General features: G+C 46.1%; 1 protein-coding gene and 1 long non-coding RNA gene across 3 annotated transcripts in view; both read left to right on the top strand.

Annotated features, from left to right (window-relative positions):
* The window catches only part of MRAP2 (melanocortin 2 receptor accessory protein 2), an 88,711-nt gene that overhangs the window by 38,629 nt on the left and 29,203 nt on the right, over nt 1-20,879 (top strand). Inside the window, exon 1 of one of the 2 annotated variants that reach the window (XM_054024274.1) lies at nt 15,707-15,885. The exons of the other annotated variant lie outside the window; for it this stretch is intronic. The gene's annotated coding sequence lies outside the window, so the exon portion shown is untranslated. Of the gene's footprint in view, nt 1-15,706; nt 15,886-20,879 lie in introns of those variants that run through there. 2 annotated transcript variants of the gene reach the window in all.
* LOC128834996 (uncharacterized) lies at nt 58-4,800 on the top strand. The gene is made up of 3 exons (XR_008444548.1): nt 58-489; nt 1,628-1,850; nt 3,949-4,800. It is a non-coding gene; the product is annotated as an uncharacterized LOC128834996 (long non-coding RNA).

The raw sequence follows: 20,879 nt of genomic DNA, 5'->3' as shown, positions 1-20,879 counted from the left end.
TTAGTTAATCATCCCAACTAGAAACTTTCCTTCCACTTTCCCCAGGAGTATGCCCCATATTCTGGGGTTTAAGAACTGTATCCTGCCCACACTCTTTTCTGTAAGTGACAAGCACCAGGGGTGTCTCTATTGTCTCGGCAAGGCTCATATCGCAGCATATTGTTTGATCTGCACGTTGTTCCCACCTCAGAGCTCGAAAGCTCCACCTGTCAGTTCCTTATAGAGGAAGCAATGCAGCCACATACACATTCAGATGTGGGACTGTTGGAACCGCTGGTACAGTGATCAACATCAGCGGTGAGCATCCTTCCAACTACTTCCCAGGACCAGCCAGCCCCACGGATGCTACCTCAGGTGTTTCTATTGGCACCCCTCGGATTCCCAGATGTTTGGAGCTTCGCCTCTCAGCAGCAGAACTGGTGCTTCCCTACCCATCCTCTCCACTCCTCTCCGGACCTCTGCTCACCTGCAAGGTCCCCACTCTGGCAGGTGAGCCTCTTTCACCGGGAGTCTCCCTATCTCCCAGAGGCTACTGAAGCCAAACTGGGAGATTTTAGGTGCTAAAAGTCCAGTGGCACAGCAGGGCTAAACCAGGCTTCCTGCCTGCCCTGGCTCTGCGCCCCTCCCGGAAATGGCTGGCACATCCCTGCGGCCCCTGGGGGAGTACAGGGGGTCTCCACGCACTGCCCCCAACCCAAGCACTGACTCCACAGCTCTCATTGACTGGGAACTGTGGCCAATGGGAGCTGCAGAGGTGGCACTTGTGGGTGCAGGCAGCGCGTGGAGCCCCATGCTCCCCCCACCCAGGGGCCGCAGCATGCCAGCCGCTTCCGGGAGCAGTGCGGGGCCAGAGCAGGCAGGGAGCCTGCCTTAGCCCCACTGCACTGCCTCCTGAGAGCTGCCTGAGGTAAGCACCTCCTGCCCACACCCCAGCTCCCTGTCCCAGCCCTGAGCCCCCTCCTGCACCCAAACTCCCTCCCAGAACCTGCACCCCAACCTCCTGCCCCAGCCCCAGCCCGGTGAAAGTGAGTGAGGGTGGGGGAGAGTAAGCAATGGCGGGGACGGGGCCTCAGAGAAGGGGTGGGGAAGGTGCAGGGCCTCAGGGAAAGGGTGGGGCAGGGGCAGGGGCAGGGCAAGAGTGTTTGGGCTTGTGTGATTAGACAGTTGGCAATGCTAGAGCCTCTCCTGCTATTGCTGGAAAGGTCCCTGCAGGCACCGTACCGAGGCCTGCCCATTTCCCCAGTTCCTCCAGTACTGGAACTATCCTCTGAGTCGGAGGAGTTCCCTGAGCCGGAACCCTGCTTCTCCTCAATGTCTCGGCAAAGGTCCGACTCACATCCCTGACTGATATATGACCCAGTGGCACAGGTCTGGTACCAGTACTCATGGGGCCCACCACACCCCCAGCAACCATCCCCTTGGCCATACTGGGTGACCTGAGACCCTGACAACAGCTCTTATCAGCCCTCCTAGGCACCCTCTTATACTACCCAGGCTCCTCCTCCAGCATCGTCGATCTTGGAGGAAGAGGTCGAAGTTGAGTCAGTACTGCTGACTCCACCGCTCCCTACAGCCACTTCCTCCTCACTGGATGAGGCAATCATTCCCCTCTCCCTCTCTCTGCCAGATGATCACCCACAGTACCAAGACCTGCTCCAGCAGAGGGCAGTGGTCCTGGAGATCCCACTGGAGAAGATTCAGTACTGGCAACACCAGCTCCCGGACATTCTTCAGCCTCCAGGGACTATCTGGGGTGGCACTCCCCATTAATGAGGCCATCCTCCATTCAACACAGGTGCTGTGGCACACCCCAGCCTCCTCTGCCCCCTGCCTAAGAGGACAGAGCAGAGGTATTTTGTCCCTGCCAAAGGGGCAGCTTTTCTTTTCTCCCTGCTTCCCCCAGCTCCTTTTTTGTCCGTGTGGTAGCTGAACGGGCATGCCAGCAGCTGCAGAAATCGTCTGGACCTGTTGGGGAGGAAGGTGTCCTCCTCTCTGGCAATACATAGCCAATTATCAGGCTCTGCTAGCCAAATATGATTTCAACAACTATGCATGGCTAGCAGAGTTCCAGGACAAACTGCCACCAGAGCAGCAGCAGCAGTTTCAGGCACTGGTGGATGAGGGACACTTGGTCACAAAGTTCAGAGTAACAGCCGTGTTAGTCTGTATCCGCAAAAAGAAGAACAGGAGTACTTGTGGCACCTTAGAGACTAACAAATTTATTAGAGCATAAGCTTTCGTGGACTACAGCCCACTTCTTCGGATGCATATAGAATGGAACATATAATGAGGAGATATATATACACACATACAGAGAGCATAAACAGGTGGGAGTTGTCTTACACATCACTGAACAAAACCACTAACCCAGGAACCTATCCTTGTAACAAACCCCGATGCCAACTCTGTCCACATATCTATTCAAGTGACATCATCATAGGACCTAATCACATCAGCCATACCATCAGGGGCTCGTTCACCTGCACATCTACCAATGTGATCTATGCCATCATGTGCCAGCAATGCCCCTCTGCCATGTACATTGGCCAAACCGGACAGTCTCTACGCAAAAGAATTAATGGACACAAATCTGACATCAGGAATCAAAATACTCAAAAACCAGTGGGAGAACACTTTAACCTGTCTGGTCATTCAGTGACAGACCTGCGGGTGGCTATATTACAACAGAAAAACTTCAAAAACAGACTCCAAAGAGAGACTGCAGAGCTAGAATTGATATGCAAACTAGACACAATCAACTCCGGTTTGAATAAGGACTGGGAATGGCTGAGCCATTACAAACGTTGACTATCTCCCCTTGTAAGTACTCTCACACTTCTTATCACACTGTCTGTACTCGGCTAGCTTGATTATCACTTCAAAAGTTTTTTTTTTTTTCTCTTAATTAATTGGCCTCTCAGAGTTGGTAAGACAACTCCCACCTGTTTATGCTCTCTGTATGTGTGTATATATATCTCCTCATTATATGTTCCATTCTATATGCATCCGAAGAAGTGGGCTGTAGTCCACGAAAGCTTATGCTCTAATAAATTTGTTAGTCTCTAAGGTGCCACAAGTACTCCTGTTCTTCTTTTTTGGTCACAAAGGTGGGCCTCCAAGCAGCTGTGGATGTGGTTGACATGGCCTCTCGCTCCCTCGCTCCGGGAATCGACATATGCCAGGACTCGTGGCTCCAGTCCTCTGGCTTTCCCAAGGAGATCCAAACTACAACTGAGGACCTAGCCTTTGACGAGAACAAGCTGTCTTCCAGCAAAACTAACAAGTTCCTTTATTCTTTGAAGGACTCCAGGGGACACATTATGATCCCTGGGTATCTATACCCTGGCCCGACACTTCAGACAACAGCAGCAGCAATTCTGTCCCTGCTCATATGCGCCTTACCTGGTCCATTACCAACGCAAGAAGGAATCCCCACACCGGTGACATCGTTCCCAGCGATCACACTTCCCCCCCCTTCTCTGCCCCCTCGCACCAGCAACCGAAATCCCAGTTTTTACATGACTATCGAGACTCATGAACCTCTCCCAATGCCATCTATGGAGCCCCATGTTATCATTGGGGGCTGTCTTGCCCTATTTCCCACAATTAGGGCAAGATCACCATGGACCATTGGATATTGGAAATCATCCACCATGGATACTCCATAGAATTTCTCTCCTCCCTCCCCCCCCACCAGACAGCCCCAGAGGACCCTTCCCATCAATGCATTCTCCAACAAGAAGCAGATGCCCTTCTCACGAAGGGCACCATAGAGCAGCTACTGTCTCCCTACCTAGGAATAGGCTTCTACTCCCCACACTTCCTCATCCCGAAGAAGGGTAGAGGGCGCCGCTCCAGTCTTGACATTTGGCTACTAAACACCCTTATCAGAACATCCAAATTCCATAGGGTGACGCTGGCATCTATTATTCCATCTCTCCCCAACAGGGCCTAGTTTGAAGCTCTTGAGATGAAGGACACCTACTTCCACATCGACATTCACCCGGCCCACCGGAAATTTCTCCACTTCCAGGTGGGACACCACTACTACCAATTCCGAGTCCTCCCTTTTGTCATAGTGACAGCTCTGTGAGTTTTCATGAAGGTAAACCGTGTTTTCAAGAAGGACTGAATTGATATTTAACATTTGCAGAAATGCAGATGCTTAGAAGATATTATAGACCTCATTCTCGTCTTGCTTACATAGATTTTACTGGTGTAACTCCATTGGCTTCAGTGTAAGTGAGATCAAAGTCCTACTGAAGTCCTAGCATGGATGAAAGTGGTTGATCATTCTGCATTCTGAGAAGTTTTAGTTTATAATGTGTATAGAGAGTCTTGATGTATTAATTAAAATGTGGCTTCTTAGATCATAAAACCACTGAATTCTGAACAGGACTGATGTTGAGACTCAATATGAGGCAAGACAGAATGTGCAACCAAATATGAATACCCTGAGCACTATATTTGTGAATTTATAACTATTTGGGTAAATAGTTAAGCTTGTTATTGTAGCTCGCCTATAGAGTTGCCACCTAGAGAGAGATTTTTTTGTAATTAATTATAAATACTCTAGATAGCTTCTTCTGAATGTTTTTATTAACTTTTCAATCATCTGAAAATAATAAAACATACACAGCCTAAAATTTTTTTTCATTCCTATAGCATCCTGGCTGGTGAGAATATAGGCACAAATGATAAATAATCTGTTTTTAAAATGACATCTTCTGCACAATGAAACATTTTTGTCTCATGAGTTTTTAAATGTACATAAAAATAAAAACTCAGATCTGCAGATTCCCCAGAATTAGTTTGCCTCATTTTTTTCCCTTAGGAAAATAAAGAGTATGGCACTAACCGTGTACTCAAATTTCAGTAATGAAACTGGGAATGTCCTAAAAATTTGGACTGTGTAGTTTAGTGAGGAAATGAATAAGAGGGGATATGACAGTGGTGTACAAAATAATGGATGGAGAAGAGAAGGCAAATTGGATATTCCTCTATTTGCTTTCTTATAGTACAAAGTCAAGAAGGCAGGCAATGAAATGGAAAGACAGCAAATTTAAAATTGATAAAAGGAAACTCTTTTTTACACTTGCATAATTAATCTTTGGAATTCATTCCATACAATCCCACTGAGTATAAGAATTTAGTAGGATACAAAAAAAATTAGACATTTAGATTGATAATGAAAACATCCAGGGTTTTGCATTATAAGGGAAATATATATAAAAGAATATAACTGCTAATGCTCCAGGGCATAAGCCACCATTAACTGATGTGATTGGGAGAAAAAATTCTATGACTATCTTAATCCATAATTGTCTGTTTTCCTCTGAAACATTTGGTATTGGTCGCTATCGAAGATGGGATACTGAATTCGTGGTCCACTGGTCCAGTTTTTAATTCCTAACTATTATGGTGTTCTAATGAAGTTCAGCATAGACCATTACAAAGGTGCAATGCACGCCGAAAGGAACAATTTAAATTATTCTGATACATATTGATGGGCTCTTAATTAGTTGTGAGCACTCAGAAAAATGATTGAATTATCATTATGGATAGCTCAATCATGCTGTCTGCTGAACGCAGAGCAGTAGTCCAAACTCCGCTGCTCCAAAACCTATTAAGATATTAGGCTTTATTAAAAAGTTCAGAATATTCTTTATTAGAGAATAATATACAACATATTATAATGACATTATAATAGACTGATGGTAAAGTACACCTTCCCTTTGACTGCTTCTGTCAGCTTCAGTCACCTCATTTCAAGATAAAGAGCCGAAATAAAACAGCATCCAGAAAAAGTCAACAAAAAGTATCAAAGGCATGAGGGGGTTCCAGGGAGATCTTAGAGACCAACAGACAGAATCTCATTTACATTAAGCTCATTTATACCACTCTGGCAGTATAAAGGGGTCTTAAGGTGGGTATAAATTACATTACAATTAATTTACTAACCACATTTAAGTTACAGTTATGTTTACTTTATACTGCCAGATCAGCATAAAAGGGGCCTTAATGTAAATGAGAACTAGGCCCCAAGGGTCTGATTCTCTGCTGTATTGCACCAGATTTACATTGCTGTAACTGCATTATAATCAGTAGTGTTGCACTGGCATAAAACTAGAATAACAGAGTGGAGAATCAAGAGTGTCTGGTTTTGTAAAGTTTTAGCGTTAGAGAGATGACAGAGGTATATATAATATTAGTTGCCACTGAAGTCCATGGGAGATTTGCCATTGACAACCAGCAGACAATATTTTAAGTTCACTATTAAGCAGGATGCCCTTTCCAGACAGTCATAATAACAGAAGGCTTCATCACAGGACTCTTACCTTTGAACACATGGCTAAATGTGTAAAGCTAGAAGAAAGCACTGTTGGAAAATTGTTACAAAGTTCTACCCAATGCCCATCTGTGTCTGTGGTTTGACCCTTAAAACAACCTGAAATGACTTGTAAGTCTGTTTACACTTTTCGTGGCATACTGATCATTTTTTCCCAAATGGGTGTCTCATACAATTTAAAAGTTCTGCATCTGTGCATATCCCCTGGGATGAACCGAAAGAGACTCATTAATCAATTTAAGCTATTTCAGGATATCATTTTGACAAGCAATTGCAGTTGAAAGGAAAGTAGCTTATTAAGGGGTCTTTTTGCCCATATCCTATTATTTTTCTTGGCTAAATTGTGGGTAAAATTCTTTCATTTTTTAGTTGAAAAAGAAAAAATTGATTAAGCTTTCTTCTTGTGATGTTTGTTATCTTTGTACACATAGGTTTTACAGATGGCATCCTCATACTGCCTTCCTTATTCAAAGACAGCACACGTACCACAAAATACCACCACTCACATCATTATCACTGTTAGAACATATTTTTGTCCCTTCCTGTTGTTAGAAGCTTGAGTATTATGTCTAGTTCCAAATGTAGCCTTATGTGCAATTATATTTTCTCTGGACGTGAACGGAGACAGGTTGAATGTTGGCCTGTTCCCTCTACACCAGCGTTTCTCAACCCCTGGGTCGTGACCTGGGTCACAAGGATGTATGAAAGGGTTGTGAACAAACTTTAAAAATAGATAATATTTTGCATACAATTTTCTTTAAATAGATGCCACTTGTGCATCGCTGTATGTTAACAAGTTATTTGAACATGCAGGTGCCACCAATTAGCCAATCAAATGCAATGCACGAAGAGTTATGGGAAAGACCACTCTGGGGAGCAGGAGTCTCGTGTCCCTGTCCCCCCATTTGATTACCTCGGGAAGGGATGCAGCGGGAACTATTGGCCAGCCCACCTATTGCTGCCATGTGCATGGTAGCTTCTGCTGGTGCCCAGCTGCCTCGCAAGCAGCGGAGGACGTGTGGCGGCTCCAGGGGGGAGGCAGGTGAGAAAGCAGGAAATGGAGAGCTGCAGGTGAGGAAAGCAAACACAACCCAGCAGGAGGGAGCTGCCTGGATCTCCCGCCCAGTCCCAGCCCCAGCCCCAGCCCCATCCCTGGGTGCCACTGCGCAACTTTCAGCACACTGGGTTCATCGTCCGGCCTTAGACTGCAGCAGTCCCAAAAGGGAGGATGCCTCCGAGCAACCCCGTACTGACCCAAGGCAGCTGGTAAGCACCAGGAGGTTAGGAAGGACGTTTATTCCTACCTCACAAAGCAGGGGTGGATACTGCAGTCTGGGGGGGCTGGAGTCACGGGGGAACTGAAGAAAGGGGAGAGGCCCTGCAGGGTTCCTTGGCAGCCAGTGCACCTGGTGCTCCACAATCAGGTGGGGGGGGGGCACGACGTCCTGCATGTGCCTGTGCAAACTTTGCCCAGCACTCCTGGTGCTCGAAGTGGAGCCAGGGTTGGCTGTGCACACTGTGGACCACTGGATCTGCTGGTAGCGTTGCGGGGCTTGCTTGGGGGCCAGGCGGGGCTGACTTGGGGGCTGGGCTTGCTGCACTTGGCCTTTCCCGAGAAGTTGGCAGCATTGGGCAGCTCAGGGGCAGCCGAGCAGAGCGCCCCCCAGAGCACCAGTGGCAGTGGTAGAGGCTCTGGGATCACGCTCCACTGTGGGCTGGTACCGTACTCCTGGGGAGGCTGCATGGAGCACCAAGCAATGGGTGAGGAAGTAAATGGGAGGGAGGTTACAGCAATTGCATGGTTTGTGACAGGGCTAAGATTGTGTGTGCAAGGCTGTGGGCAGGACGGGATGATGGTGCTGCGTAGTGGGTAAAAAGTATTTTGGGGCCAAAATATTTGTGTGTTTTCTATTTAAGCTATGTACTGGGTCAGGACTGGCCATCTATGTTTCCAAAAAAGGTTGAGAGCCACTGCGCTACACTGTCAGCTTCCTTCCTGGTCAAAATGACAGAACCATCAGGGTTGTGATCCCTTCCCACAGTGAAAATGGGAAGCTGTGATTGTGCAGCTCCATTTTATTAACACACAGATCAGTGTGGGCTAGATCCACAAAGAGACTTAGTTGCTTAAATCCTTCATTAGATACCTAAGTCTTACATTTAGATGCCACTGGCACTCACAAATTCCCTGCTCAGCTGCTGCTTAACCCTGCAGGTGCCTGAAGCCCCTTAGGCCCCTAAGTGTGTGTCTACTCTGCAAAAGAACCCTGCAGCAGTGAGTCTCAGAGCCCAGGACTACAGACTTGGGCTTGCGCTATGGTGCTAAAGATAGCCAGGTAGTCGTTCGGACTCGGGTTCCGAAGCCAGGGAGGGTTTCAGAGCCTGAGCATCTACACAGCTATTTTTAGCACCATTGCACAAGCCCATAGCCTGTGTCTGTCAGCCTGAGCTGTGAGACTCGCTGCTGTGGGGGTTTTTTGCTGTGTAGACGAACTCTTGAGTGTTTGCTGGTGGGCATGTGCAAAACTGCCTAAGTTCTGATGCCACTGAGCTGCTCAGTGCCCTAGTTCATGTCCAAACCCCAGTGGAATTCTCATATACGGCGCTCGCGCCCCTGCCAACTGACCTGTGGGCCCAATTCTGTTTGATGCTCAGAGCACACCTAATCTGCACAAAGACAGCTGGGGATGAGATATTGTGGGGTTATATGTGCATCTGTTGCACTAGCCCCAGAGGTGAAAGTAAGCCGGTGCGCCGTATCGGGGCTGCTTGGCTTCCCCAGGCGGCAATTTAAAGGGCCTGGGGTTCCCAGCAGCAGCTGGAGCCCCAGGCCAGAGCCCTGCTGCTGGAGCCCTGGGGTAGTGGCAGTGGGGCTCCGGGGGTTATTTAAAGGGCCAGGGCTCCCGCTGTCTCTACTGCCCTGGGCCCTTTAAATAGCTGCCGGAGCCCCGCCGCCCCTACTCCAGGGCTCCGGGGACTATTTAAAGGGCCGGGGCGGTAGAAGCAGGGGAGTCCTGGGCCCTTTAAATAGCCCCCAGAGCCCCGAAGCTCCTTCCAGGGGAGCACCCCAAGCACTGGGCTCTAGGGTCTCTCTCTGGTCCACAGAATATGTAATAAGTTCTACAAAATTATGTAACTAATTACATATTCACTGGACCAGAGAGAGAGAGAATAAGTGAGAGAGAGACTCCATAGCCCAGTGGTTAGGGCAGTGTCATGGGAGTCCTATGTTCAAGTCCTTGTTCCAAATCAGCAAGAGGAGGGATATGCAAACAGGTTTCTCACATTGCAGCAGAGTACGCTAACTGCCAGGCTGTAATGTGGTGGGGGTCTCTCTGGCTGGTTTTTCATGAGAGGGGGATGACCTGTTTTAGGTGCCTAACTCCAGGGTTTACATCTGTGAATCCTAAATGGAGATAAGTGATTAACTACCCATGAGAAGTAAGGCCTAACCCCCCCCCTTTCTCCCCAGCATTTCTTACTGGCTGGCTTAAGTGGCTCCTCACTGAGTTTGCTGGCATGTATGAATCCCATTCTTAAGTGCCTAACTCTCCCCATACAATGTTCGGTGAGCCTGGGCACCTATCACAGGGCTGTGAATCCCACTGGATGGCAATGTGCGTAGGACTGAGGCATTGCAGCACCTAAGTCCCTTTTGTGGCTCTAGCCTGAGAGTCTTTTGCTATTGCCATTATAAATAGTTATCTCCCCCTGTTTACTAGTATGTCACATTTACTTAAGTAAGTAAGCATTTCTGAACAGTTTCACTGTATGAACAATAGATAAAATGGCCACCAAAGCAATCTAAAGTGATATGTGCGGTGTGAAAGCAGATGCACCTTCAGCCAGACCTCCCTGTAGAACCAAAACCATTCAGATATTACCATCGATTTTGGGGAGAGAAGGTGCTTCAAAATAGGGTTCCTTGCACACACACTCCCTCTTTTGGGTGGGGCTCTGTGCTGTAGGTGTGTTCAGAAAATGCCTACAGCATCAGGTCCAGCTGGAGAGAGAGGTGTTCCTCCATCTGCTTTGAGAATCCTGCTTTGGGATTCAGCTTCAGCCAGGGCTTGGAGCAGCATGTTAGTTGTGGGATGGCATCAGCTCTTGTCAGGGTAGGTTGTAGGACTGCAACTAGTAGCTCAGACTCTTGAAGCAGATACGGACTTGCTATAGAGTTTCCTTCTTAGAGAGAGAGAGAGAGATCAAAGATGTTTTCAGTATAAGATCCTTTATTGCACCCCAGGTATATCTGTTGTATGCACACATAATAAGGTGATAAGTAACAGTCAGCATAGAGAGTAAAGTTTGCAGATGATACCAAGCTGGGAGGGGTTGCAAGTGCTTTGGAGGATAGGATTAAAATTCAAAATGATCTGGACAAACTGGAGAAGTGGTCTGAAGTAAATAGGATGAAATTCAATGAGCAAAAATGCAAAGTACTCCACTTAGGAAGAAAATCAGTTGCACACATAGAAAATGGGAAATGACTGCCTAGGAAGGAGTACTGCAGAAAGGGATCTGGGGGTCATAGCTAAATATGAGTCGACAGTGTAACACTGTTGCAAAAAAAGCGAACGTCATTCTGCAATGTATTAGCAGAAGTGTTGTAAGCAAGACACGAGAAGTAATTCTTCTGCTCTACTCCATGCTGATTAGGCCTCAACTGGAGTATTGTGTCCAGTTCTGGATGCTATTTTTCAAGAAAGATTTGGACAAATTGGAGAAAGTCCAGGGAAAAGCAACAAAAATGATTAAAGGTCTAGAAAACATGACCTATGAGGGAAGATTAAAAAAAAAATTGGATTTGTTTAGTTTGGAGAGGGGACATAAGAAGTTTTCAAGTATGTAAAAGGTTGTTACAAGGAGGAGGAAGAAACATTGTACTTCTTAACCTCTGAGGATAGGACAAGAAGCAATGGGTTTAAATTGCAGCAAGAGAGGTTTAGGTTGGACATGTGGAAGCAGAGAAAGAACTGACAGGAAGGGGATTGCAATGCATGACAGTTTGTTAGCAAGAGTTAGGCTAACTGTAACCCTAATAACGCGAGATTTGTAGAAGCGAGGATTGTGTGAGGCGAGTGGGAAAGAACTGTGTGAGAAGTTGTTGCGACCTTGTGTAGATAATATTGTATGTAGACTAGAGTCTAAACAAGTGGGGAAAATAAGATATCAGGATGACCTATATATAAACAAAATGCAGCTGTTGCTCATTATTGTCTGTAACAAAAGGTATAAATGCTTGCTGTAGCTGTTTACCTGTGAGAGACCTGACTAGGAGGGGGAGACCTTGTGTCCTAGTGCACTCTCTCCCTCTATGCAATTGATATAGAGAGAATAAAGTATCTGACTTTGCTGTACCCAACCAAAGAGTGAGAACTGTGTTTTTCTCCGACAGACATTAAGAAAAATTTCCTGTCAGGGTAGTTAAGCACTGGAATAAATTGCCTAGGGAGGTTGTGGAATCTCCATCTTTGGAGATTTTTAAGAGCAGGTTAGACAAACACCTGCCAAGGATGGTCTAGATAATACTTAGTCCTGCCATGAGTGCAGGGGACTGGACTAGATGACCTTTCAAGGTCTCTTCCAGTCCTATGATTCTATAAAACATGTTACCTAATGGCTGAAGAGTATAATACAGTTTAATATTATATTACAGTACTGTGGTGGCTGAAGATCTAAGGCTTTGTCTACACTGGCAATTGAAGGACAAAACTTTTGTCTTTCAGAGGTATTAAACCTCCCTTTCGCCCCCGCCCCAGAAGACAAAAGTTTTGCCACAACAAATGCCTGTGTGAATGGCGCATTGTCAGCTTGTTGGGGGTGGAAGTATTTTGTTGGCAAAAGTGCTGACAAACAGCAGCTCCATTGCCTGACTTTTAGCCACACGGCTGTGTTGACATGGCCATGTCGCTAAAAGGTGTGTAGTGCAGACAAAGCCTGAGTGGGTGAAGTGCAAGATCATCCTCACTGTCCGTTATCACTTTAACTTTAGTAACACTCCTCTAATTCTTTTGTTAGATCTGTCCTAAAGCTATATAGAATAGTTACTCCCTTAGTAGTAGTTTTTACAGCAACTATACTAAATAAATCCCAAACACCTGTTATCAAGGCAAGAATAGGACACTTCACTGAGCGAGAATGACTAATGAGCAGAATCTAAGTTTCTATTTTAAAATAGATTTTTAACTGCTATATCTCCAAACACTGAACTGAACCTAACTGAAACTGCAGCTGCTGAGCAGTGAGTGAGCAGCCACACTGTTGGGTTCGTAGGAGGAGTTTCATCCACTCTCCCTCAGTCCAGCAGCAGGGTGAATGGAAGAGTAACTTCAATATCTTGCCCCCTTCCAGAGCTGCATTCTCTTGGTTTCTCTAAGTTCCCCTATCCTGGGTTGATGTGAGAGAGAGAGAGAGAGAGAGAGAGAGAGAGAGAGTGTGTGTGTGTGTGTAAGATGGATGGGTGTGTAGAAAAGGAGATCATGTCTGGGGTGGGCGAATGAGAGTGAGTGTGCATTTACAAACAGATACCAGATGTACTCAGGAGCTCGAGCAACAACAGCTGCAAGAGGACTAAATAGTATTGTGACAGTTCCCCTGGGGTACCACTGAGCCCTCTGTCTGACTAATCTGGGCTCCCTCTCACATTGTGATGCTGTGACAAGCTGCAAACCTCTCCAGGTGCTGCACTTACGCAGACACCTACAGGCAGAGACACATCCAGCTGAGTTACATGAATGCTTCTAGACACTCATGAACTAACAATAGAGAGGCTCCAGCCAATTCACCCAGCTCAGGACCCCAGAACTGTACCATCTTCCCCTTGCCAGAAGCCTGACCAGTGTAAGTTTATTACTCAGTGTGTCACTTCTACAAAGGAAAGTGGACGTGCATCAGGTTTTGATCCCCCAGGTAAAATATAAAACAGATTTATTAACTACAGAAAAGATAGATTTTAAATGATTATAAGTAGTAAGCATAGAGATCAAAGTTGGTTACCTAAGAAATAAAAAGTAAAATTGCAATCTGAGTTCTACAACCTAGACAGGATTTCAATCAAGCAGTGTTACACGCTGATGGTATTCAAGCTGGGATTCTCCTTTCCAACCTGGGACCACCTCCCCAGTTCAGTCTTTGTTCTCCACACGTTTCTAGGTGTTGAGTTGGGGGGGGGAGTAAGGACAAATGATGATGTCACTTCCCCTCCTTTATAGGTTCCTCCAGCTTGCAGGAAAGATATTTTGCTATGATGTGAGTCAAACAGTCTCCATTGTTTACGTGCTCTCTCTCAGGCTACATCTACACTAGAAACTTCAAAGCACTGCTGTGGGAGCGCTCCCGTGGCAGTGCTTTGAAGTGTGAGTGTGGTCACATCTGAGCATTAGGAGAGAGCTCTCCCTGTGCTCCTGGTAATCCACTCCACGAGGGGAATAGTTCTGAGCGCTGGGAGCAGCGCTTGAAGCCTGTCCACACTAGTGCTTTAAAGCGCTCAAACTTGCTGCGCTCAGAGGAGTGATTTTTCACATCCCTGAGCCAGCAAATGAGAGCGCTACAAAATGGAAGTGTAGACAAGCCTTGAGAGGTCTCCATTGTATACAATTCCTGGGGTAGTCTTTGTGAGTGTGTATTTCCCTTAATGGACCATCATCAGTGTCTGGCTGCCCCATGTTGTACCTGAAAGGCTGATTGTGGGTGTTTTAACTTCAAACACCATATTTCAGTAACATACACATAGCAAAACTTTATAACTTCAGATACTATGACAGAACATACAATCCAACAGGATACTAATATTCAACAGATCAAGCCTTTTAGAATGATACCTCACAAGGCATACTTTGTACAAAACATATCATAAATCATATCATCATGGTAAATATGGGGATACCAGGGTGTTGCTTTCAGGTACAGGGTGTCGCAAGTATCCCCCTTTCAATCAACACACAGGAAAGGAATAAGGATACTACATTTCTATTGCCATCTCAACCAAGTTGCTAGCACTCACTATTGGTGAAAGCATAGAGCTGAAAATTATTCTTGCTAATTTCCAGTATCAAATAAGGATCTGGAGAAAAAATGACATAATTCTACTACTTGTATTTTGTTTTGATTGTTTTAAGATTTTTTTATCCTTTTTTCTTTTTGTTTGGATTTTAATATCGATTGCATTTGGATAAAGGCTAACTTGAAATTAATCCCCCAAAATGCACAGCACAGAAAACATATAGGAATGTGGTAACAACTAATAAGTTAAGTGCCCACAGAGAGAAGCTGAATGATAAAGATTTTGTTTTAAGCTAAAAATGTGTCTTAAAAAGAACCAGAGACAGCAGCAGAAGACAGGTGGGAGCTGATGGTACTGAGTGAGGCCCCAAGGCTGGTCTAATAAGGTGTGTGTTTTCTTTTCTTAACAGAATAAGGTATCTAGATACCTATGAGGGTTTTAAATTTTGATACTACATTAAGAAAAATAAATTACTCCTACCAGGAGAAACAATGGCAATGGATGGGAGGGAAATATGGGCCGCAAAGTAATTCCTAATAATGGTCTGATTACATCAATGAATTGCCTCACCTATGTGATCTGGGGTCAGGGATAAGGAGAATGATGGATCTGGGACAGGTGGAGAGACGATGTCCATCAACCAGAGCTTGTTCCATTAGGCTAGCAGGTCGAACGTTTCGCAGGGTGGGTGGAGGAAGTAGTCACCGGCTTCAGTTTTGCACGGGCCAGTACCGGGGGGTTGTGGCGAGCTGGCAAAGCTGTACAGAATTATTATAACCTAGTCCTCAATTTGGTGAATTTCGTGCCTGGGGAAAGCACCCAACTGAAATCCTCCACCTAGCCCCGAAGCAGGAGCCACATCGGAAGCAGTAAAACCAGCCTTCGGTGGTGTAGTAGCGTCCAAGCATCTTCCCCGCTCACTCGCTATTCTGCCAATACGGCCTCGCCCCTGCCCTGAGGAGCTGACAGGTTATTTCAGCGTCCCTGGCTGTGCACAGCGGGGCCTCTCTGCTGAGCCAGTTAGCAAGGGCTCCGCTTAGGCTGCAACACTTTGGAACGGGCAGTGTCGTGCGGGGGCTGGGACGCACCTGGGGTTTGCGTTCCTGCCCATCCCGGTGCCGGGGGATGCGGGGGGCAGTAACAGCTTTGGGGGTGGTCACATGTTACTGGAGTGTGCTTGATGGGCCCTGATGCTGCCCTTTGCGGTCAATAAAACCAGCGCAGCGCCTGCTGCTTCCTGCTCCCAGCAGCCTGACACTGCAGCGGCTGCGGGAAGCCCCGAGGAGGAGAGAAGCGCCCACTCCCGGCTCCCCAGTAGCTCTGATTAGCTTTGCCGCCCCACGTGATCGCCCAGGCGGCGTGCGGGGCAGGCAGGCTGGGGCAGGGCTGGGCGAGGGGCGCTCCTCGCCGCGCGGATTCCTTCTCCCGGAGCTGAGCGAGCCGGCTCTCCCGCGCGGACCCGCCCCCTGCCCGAGGAGAACTTGCCAGCCCGGGACGCGGCCCCGGCGCGGGAGGCGGGAGACCCAGCCCGGTACAGTGAACAGGAGCGAACCGTGCCTCGCCCGCGCCGCGTCCCCCGGGCTCCCGGGGAGGGGGCGAGAGCGGGCCGGGGGCGCGCGCCGGGGCTCTGGCCGTGCGCTCGGGTTGGGCGCGGCTGGTGCCAACTCCAACAGCAACCCCCGCGCGTGGCCCGCTCCTTCCCGGGGCTGCTGCCGTGCGCCAGGCAGCGGGGGAGGGGTGTGACTCGGGCTCGCGGGGGGCTGCAAAGGCGGGCTCGGCTGCGAACGGGACAGGGCACAGGGTGGGCAGCAGAGCCCAGCCGCGCGCCGGGGCCGCGTGGGGAACGAGGCGCGGCCAGGTAACGTGTTAAGTCTGATCTATCTGTCGTCTTCCAGTCTGCGCAGCTGGCTTGGGAACGGGTCGCGCCGATCCGTTATTACCCGCTGTACGGGGGTGGCGAGAGAATTTTCCTCGTAACAGCCCGCAAAGGCTAAAACTTAACCGTGCTGAGAGGTTGCACTAAATGGGGGATACTCTTGTCTGTTAAATGGCCATTGCAGCCCTCTGGTGTGCCTCGTGGGAGGTATTGTATAGCACGTAACGTGGGAGAAATGCGGACCTAGATTTCAGCTCTTGCCCACTTTGCTTTTGGGCGAGGTGTTTGGGGGTTTTCCCTTGGTTCTCGTCAGTGGTGGCTTTATTAGTGTAAGAAGGAAATTGTTGAGACTTCGTTGGGAGGAAAGGGGGTGGCTATTTTTTTTTTTTCTTTTAAGATTCCATATCAGTGAACCAAGATTCGTTTTTGGTTGTGTGTATTTCTTTCATTTGCGTTTAAACAGTACCTCAGAATAGTTGCTCCACAGTTTTATGCATCTGTTTTTTTTCCTGCAAAATCAGTGTGTTCAGAACAAAAGAAACATCTGTAGCTATGTTATTAACATTAGATTAGACTAAAGTAAACACAAATTTGATAACTCTCAAGACAAGTAAATTTTGAACACATGCAATTTTCCCATTCAGTTTTAAATGTATTTACTTATTGCATTTGAACTAGGAGAAAACATCTTTTGAAACCGGTAAATTATTTAAAAAATAATCAAAAATGGAAAGAAGCATTTGAACTAAGGACAAGAAATCAGTGGAAATTCTACTTGAAGAACAGCAGGGTGTGATCTTATTTCAGAATTTAAACTATTAAAATAAACAGTTGCGTGTCATAAATATACTACAAGTATCAGAGTTTGTGTAACTGGGTGTTAGAGGATAGGTCATTATTCTGTTGAGAAAATATACTGTGATTTAGGGTAAAACTTTCAAAAGCATCTAGGTCCCATTTTCGAAAGTGCCTTAGGTACTAGGAGTCTAAATATCATTGAAGGTCAATAGGTTCCCAAGTGCCTACGTCACCTTTGGAAATGGCACAGAGGCACTCCTGGAAACTTTACCCTTTGTGTACATGCGGGTATTTGTTATGTAACCTATTCCTTTTTGTTGCTAAATCGAAGTTCAAAAAAAAATCAATCAAACTCTCCTCAAATCATGAAATTGCTTTTGTTTGTTAGGTTTTGGGCAGGGGAAACTTGTCTACACTGCACAGCAATGCAAACTGATTTCTAGAGTGCACCAATGTGTTGGTGTACTAGGATGTGATATGTAGAATGTATGTTTTATGTGTTGAGACATGTGAAAAGATGTCTGCTTGTCTGTCAAGGAAAGAGAACAACCAGGTAAAAAGGTTGGTCAGCAACCTGATCAGGTAAACAATCAGTTAAACAGCTGAGTTTAGCAAACTAATCTTAGTGTTAGTCAGGAAAGTATAATGAATAGCTTTGTAACAGTGTATTTAAGGTGAACACCTGAATGTGTTTGCATTTAACCCTATGTATGCTGTGCCCTTTTTTTGGTGGACTGACCACTCACTGAAGCAGCAAATAGATGACACACTTTTTCAGCTCAAGAGTCTGTCTGTGACCCTGTGCATTCTGGGTAGTGGGGGAAAAGAACCCGTCAACAGTTGGTAACTGGCCTACGTAGACCCTGCTGGAGCGAACTAAAAGTTCTCTACTATGAGACCACACCCCTGCAGTGTGCATTGTTGTGTGGTGTAGACAAGCCCTAAACATGATGATTTCTAAACCAATAATAAACAGCACAATATTTTGGTCTGCCTTCTGAGCACTTGAGCCCAACTCTAATTTGTGTGTGTTAAAATTCAACCTATAACATTGCTCTACAGCCAAAATGCTTCTGAAATAAATGTAGTCAAACTTAACTAATTCTGGGTCACTGAGAACGAAAATGATGCTTAAAATTGTTGATTGGCTCTAGTTTTCAAGATATGCTATTGGGTCAGTATATACGACCCTTGACTTGGGAATGGCGGAGGATAAGTGAGTTATAAAGGGAAGGGATCTCAATTTAAACCAGAAATGACTAAAATACATCTTTGACTGGATCTATGAATAAATCTATGACTGGGTTTGGACAGTACTTGCTTTTTAGGCAAAACAATGAATGATGCAATTTGAAGCGGGTATTGCATCATACATGATATGAATTGCATCATGTTATTCCTAGAAGTCATGGATAATGCAATCATGACGAAGCTTACATCACTCTGCTGAACAAATTGCCCTATATCAGCTCTAGAAATCATACAGTGTCATGCTCTCTTATTTGTCAGTGTTTGATTTTGCAAAGGGACACATTTCTGTTTAGCCAAAGTGAGCAGAGATGCCTCGTACTTGTGTGAACAGTGCAGATAACTTCTGCTATGTTTGTGGTGAAGTGACTTTTGCATCACAAAAGTGCAGTATAACCACTATGGTTAAGAAAGCCTATCACCTTTATTTTGCTGCAAAATTGGAAATCAGGACAAGAGGTGGGCCCCACACACATGCTGCAACACTTGTGCAACAAATCTTCGCCAGTGGTTGAACAGGAAAAGGATATCTGTGCCTTTTGCAGTGCCAATGATTTGGAGAGAGCCAACAGATCACACCACCAATTGTTACTTCTGCATAGTGCCTCCAGTTGGGAAAGGTGTGTCAAAGAAGAAAAAGTGGATTGTGCATTATCCAAACATTCTATCAGCTATACACCCAGTACCCCACGGAGAAGGACTGCCGGTTCCTGATGCACCAGAATCATTCTCGCTTGAGTCAGACGAGGAAGAGGATGAAACTTCTGATCCTGAACCATCAATGTCACAGGACCCACATTTTCTCCCATCCTCCTCCTCCTCTGAACCACACCTCATAACACAAGGTGAACTGAATGACCTTGTCAGGGATTTGGAACTACCCAAGAGTAAGGCAGAGCTGTTGGGCTCCAGACTACAGCAGTGGAATCTCCTGGCAGGTGATGTTAGGGTTTCCATGTTCCATGACCGTCAAAAGGATCTTATCCCAGACTTCTTCATGGAAGGTGATCTTGTAGCCTGCAACAACATCGATGGTGTGATGGCAGCCCTCAACATCGTTCACGATCCAGATGAGTGGAGACTGTTCATTGATTCATCGAAGACAAGTATTAAAGCTGTTTTACTGCATAATGGCAATGTTTTGGTCATGCAGTCCATATGAAGGAAACCTATGACAACATGAAACAACTTTTGAGGTGCATAAACTATGACCAACATCAGTGGCAACTTTGTGGCGATTTGAAGGTTGTTGCTCTCTTGCTTGGTCTGCAGACTGGATACACAAAGTACTGCTGTTTTCTCTGAGAATGGGATAGTCATTCAAGAGATTCCCGCTACATCAAGAAAGATTGGCCACTCCGACAGTCATTGGAGCCTGGGAGGAAAAGTGTTCAGCATCCACCACTTGTTGAATCAAGGAAGATTTTGTTACCACCCTTACACATCAGGCTGGGTCTGATGAAGAACTTTGTCAAGGCCATTGACAAAACACGAGCAGCTTTCAAGTACCTCCGTGGAAAATTTCCAAGGTTAAGTGAAGCTAAGATAAAGGAAGGGGTCTTTGTTGGTCCTCAGATTCGTGAACTTTTTCAAGATGATGCATTTGACCAGGCACTGCATGGCAAGGAAAAGACGGCATGGAAAGCCTTCCAGTTAGCGGCAATAAATTTTCTCGGAAACAACAAGGCAGACAACTACAGGTTGTTGGTGGAAAACCTCCTCAAGGCATACAAAAGCCTTGGTTGCAACATGTCACTAAAGATACATTTTTTGCACTCTCATCTAGATTTTTTTTCCCACCGAACTGCGGAGCAGTGAGCGACAAGCATGGCGAGCGATTTCCCCAGGGCATTGCAACAATGGAGAAACGCTATCAGGGCAAATGGAGCCCATCAATGCTTGCAGACTATTGCTGGACAGTGACAAGAGATGCTCCATTTAATGAAAACAAGAGACGAGCCAAGAAGCTCCGAGTAGACACTGAATAGGACTAAACTATGTACATCATAGTTTTTTGCCCTTTGTTTCATGATAAATTTTATTTATATAACCCTTTTTCTGATTTTTAAAGTGTTCCATAAGCAGGACAGGTGAAATATCATGTAAAGCAACCATAAACACATGAAAAGACCTAGGTTTACAATTTATGATTGAAACTCTACTATCTACACAATATACATAGATATAAAATGTAAAAACTTAAATACCTTAAACAGTAGCCAATCAGTTGTTTTAATTGTCATATTTGAATTCAGCACATCAAAATACATGATAAATAGCACATTTTATCTCTGAAGCAGACGACTTCTCAAAAATTGTAGACCAGTGTAATGGATGCAAACATGCAGCGGTCCTCCATTCCTGCTCAGAAGGAGGTCCCATTTATTGTCTCCAAATACTGGAGGGGAGGCGCTATCCTTTTCCCCTCCCCCCTATTCTCTTCCATTTCCCGTTTTTCTCTCTGCCCACTTATGTTCTCCTTCCATGTTCTTCCAGTCCAACTCCTGCCTCCCATATTTTTGCTCCCTTTACCTCAAGAACTTCCTTCTCTGACATTCTGTCTCCCCATTCCCTACTCCCAACATCCCTTGATCTTCCTTATG

The sequence above is a fragment of the Malaclemys terrapin genome, chromosome 3 (assembly GCF_027887155.1).
Source record: "Malaclemys terrapin pileata isolate rMalTer1 chromosome 3, rMalTer1.hap1, whole genome shotgun sequence".
Taxonomy (NCBI): Eukaryota; Metazoa; Chordata; order Testudines; family Emydidae; genus Malaclemys; species Malaclemys terrapin.
The sequence above is the reverse complement of the archived record's forward strand: the minus strand, read 5'-3'. Positions and strand labels throughout refer to the sequence as shown.